Raw genomic sequence first — 3,815 nt, 5'->3', positions numbered from 1 at the left:
CTATGCACCCTGGAGGCCAGACTCTAAATTTAAATATCCAGCCTGGGGCCTTGGCCCTCCTGGCTGTGGGTGGCTATAGGGATGGGTCCTGGAGCCCTTCCCTGAGAGCGGAACCCAGAGCCTGGAAGTGGGATGCCCCTGAGCCAGCAGCTGCCAATAGCAACCAGGGGGGAAGGAGATGGGAGCCAGGCACTCATCCCAATCCCAGAGACGCCAAGGGGAGGGGAAGATGCTTTGGGCCCCACAGCCAGGCTGAGGGTTGGCCAAGCTGGAGGTGCACACATGTGGAAGAAATGGAGGCCCAGTGCCATGGGCAGAGACTATCCCCTAGGTGCCCGCCCCAGTGCCGGCCAACCCAAGACAGGAGAAAGGGGTTGGCAGTTTTGCGTCTGAGAGATACAAGTGGTGCCTGGCCCTCCCGTGAGGTGAGGCAGTATGGGGGAAGGCACCAGCATGGCAGTCTAAGGGCTTACGGAAGGGGGAGTCTCTGAGACTTTTGCATGGGTGCATGCCCACCCGTGCCCTGCCCCGCCAGTTCTTCAGAGGCTGATGTGGAAGGCATCCTGCAGCCACTGGTCACAGGCACTGTGCGTCTGGGGCACAGTGAGAAGTGGCGGGTCGGGGGGCAGGCTGGCATTGGGAGGTTCATCATCATCAGACAGGCCAGCATCTGGTGGGTCGGAGCTGTCTGAATGCAGGGAGATGGCGGGTCCTGGCATGAGCTCATGACCTTTCATGTTTCTAGAGAGCAAGTGCCAGCAGATGACAGAACGAATGAACAAGTAGCAAATATACATTCATGGAAAAGGTCAGAGCAGCTGGTTTTATTTGGTTCACTCGTTCGATTGTGGGTGTGGGTGTGAGTGTGGTGTGTGTGTTTGGGGCAGGCAATGTGGCAGCTGCTCCTCGTTGTGAAAATATTACATGCCTATAACACTGTTTTCATGTTTGCTAAGTTGTTCTTTGTTTCCATAATGAAATTAAATACATCTTTTCATGAGACTACACAAAGATCAATCATTCTGTGGCAGCAGCTTTTCATGAATCCCCTAAAACTGTGTGCAAAGTTGCGTTCTGTGTATGTGTATGCATGTGTTGTTCTGCTGAGGGAGTTCTGAGGTCAAGCTATAGTTTGATTCCCAAAGAGGTCTGTGATTCCAGAAGGATTAAAAACCACTGACCATTTGTCATTCTACCTATCTGCCATCTCTCCATCGTGTTTACAACATCATCTATGCATGCATCTATCTATTTATCCACTAAGAGACAGATTTCTTTCCAGATGGTAGCATTTGAGATGATTTATTTGTAATTTTCTGTCCTGCTTTACTCCTTCATAATAACCATTGTATTACTCCATTTTCACACTGCTATAAAGAACTGCCCCAGACTGGGTAATTTATAAAGGAAAGAGGTTTAATTGACGCACAGTTCAGCATGGCTGGAGAGGCTTCAGGAAACTTACAATTATGCCAGAAGTCAAACGGAAAGCAAGGCATCTTCTTCACAAGGCAGCAGGAAGGAGAAGTGCTGAGCCAGGGGGGAAGAACCCTTTATAAAACCATCAGATCTTGTGAAAGCTCACTCACTATCACGAGAACAGCATGGGGGAACCACTCCCATGATTTAGTTACCTCCACCTGCTCTCTCCCTGGACAAGCAGGGATTATGGGATTACAATTCAAGATGAGATCTGGGTGGGGACACAAAGCCTACCCATATTATCCATGTATCATTCTTAGAAAAATAAGGAAGTGATTAAGAGAAAAGGACAAGGGATCTGGGTATCCCACCACATGTCCAACTTATCATTATACCTCCCTTGATGGGAAACTCAACCAGCTCTCTAGGTGGCCTAGTCTGTCTGTTTACCTCAAAGTATTAACATTTCTTCCACATGCTGAATTCATGGCTAGGCAATAAACAAATCAATGAAGAAGGTTGGGCACGGTGGCTCACACCTGTAATCTCAGCACTTTGGGAGGCCAAGGGGCAGATCACTAGAGGCCAGGAGTTCAAGACTAGTCTGGCCAACATGGTGAAACCCCATCTCTACTAAAAATAGAAAAAATAGCTGGGCGTGGTGGTACATGCCTGTAATCTCAGCTACTCAGGAGGCTGAGGCAGGAGAATCACGTGGGCCTGGGAGGCGGAGGTTGCAGTGAGCCAAGATCAGGCCACTACACTCAAACCTGGGTGATAGAGCTAGAGTCTCAGAAAATAAACAAACAAATCAGTGAAACTCCAGGGGGCAGATAGAACAGAAGCGAGTCTTGGGGTGGGAGACAGGGAGAGGCATCTGTGGCTGGATCCCTAGAAGCCGTTTGAGAACACCTGCCTGCTTTGCCATCCCAGATCAAGGACGGGGTGCCAAGGACAGCAAACAGGGCTCAGCACAGCCTGGGCATGCAAATGGCTTATCTGTGGTTCACAGAACAAGCTCAGGAAGCTGACAGGGAGAAAGGGGATATAGTGAGGCAGAAAGGAGAAGAACAAAGTTCAGATACACAAGGGAAGGGAGTAGGTGGGGCTCACCTAATATCAAAAGCCTTTGGGTGCAGGAACTCTGTGGGGAATGTGACCCCAAGAAGGGAGTGGTGGCAATGCCAACATGCCTTGGTTGAGAGAAAAGGCCCTTTGGCTATAATACTGCATCCTAGTTCCCAAGGCAGCCCCAAACTGGACTTCCTTCAAAATGCAGGTGTGTTTATGGGTATGTAGAGAAGGTAGAATAATCACATGTACCATATTTTAAATGTCAACCTATTTACCTCAAAAATTTCATCTGATCCTCATGGAACCTTTAATGCAGGCAAAGTCAAGACTCAGAAAGGAGATGTGCCTGGACTAAAGGACATACAGCTCGATAAGGCAGCACAGGCATCAGCAAAAGGGCCCTATTTTGTGTGTGCATTTATTCCAAATTGCCCCCTTTAAAATCGGCTTTTTAAATGTATCATTTCCCCTTCACTCTTTGATTTGCTTTTTTAGAGTCTCCCTGTATTTTATGTATTGGAATTGATCTACAATAAAATACAAGACTGCGACTCCAAGGTCAATAACGGTTGGAGATCTATTGGTTATTCATGATGCTATGGCATTTCAAGACCGCCTGGGAACTGATGAGAAAACAGATGTAAAACCTATGAGCAAGTCCAAACTTAGCCCACGGGTCACTCCAGCAGACCACAAATGACTTAAAAACCATACACGCATGCACACACACACACACACACGCACACACGCACTCCCAGCTTGCCTTTAGTAAGGAGTCACAAATTACCATCCTGAACTTTTTATTGGAAAAAAGTGTCCCCGGACAGTTGAAGAGTCATCTCTGAATAGAAGGACAAGTCTGTCACTGACATACTGAGTATTTTTACGGGTACAGTGACAGTGAGGAAGAAAAAACTACAGGAGAGGTTGGGGATGAGAGAGAACAAAACCCAGGACAGTAAACCAAGGGGACTTCACACAGGTGAGAAGAAACTCGGGAGACTCCCGTGAAGAGCAGTGTGTTTTGTTCCAACAAGCTGGTCGAGAAGAGCTTACTCAAGGTGTGCAGATCCCACTGCCTCTGTTCTGACACCACCTGGTGTACCACACCACAATTCTAACAACGACCAGCAGAGTTAGATCACATGCCATGGGTGAGGGGACATAGTCCCCAACAGGCTGCCCTCACTTCAGACACCAGCCCCATGTGAGGAGGATCCCAGGCCACCGGCACTTGTGACCAACTGGCTACAATCCCAGGAGGGTACAATGACCTTCCTCAGGTTCAATGATTCACTAAAAATCACAGAACTCACGAC

Source organism: Chlorocebus sabaeus, chromosome 16 (genome assembly GCF_047675955.1).
Source record: "Chlorocebus sabaeus isolate Y175 chromosome 16, mChlSab1.0.hap1, whole genome shotgun sequence".
In the NCBI taxonomy this organism is placed as follows: Eukaryota; Metazoa; Chordata; class Mammalia; order Primates; family Cercopithecidae; genus Chlorocebus; species Chlorocebus sabaeus.
The sequence above is the reverse complement of the archived record's forward strand: the minus strand, read 5'-3'. Positions refer to the sequence as shown.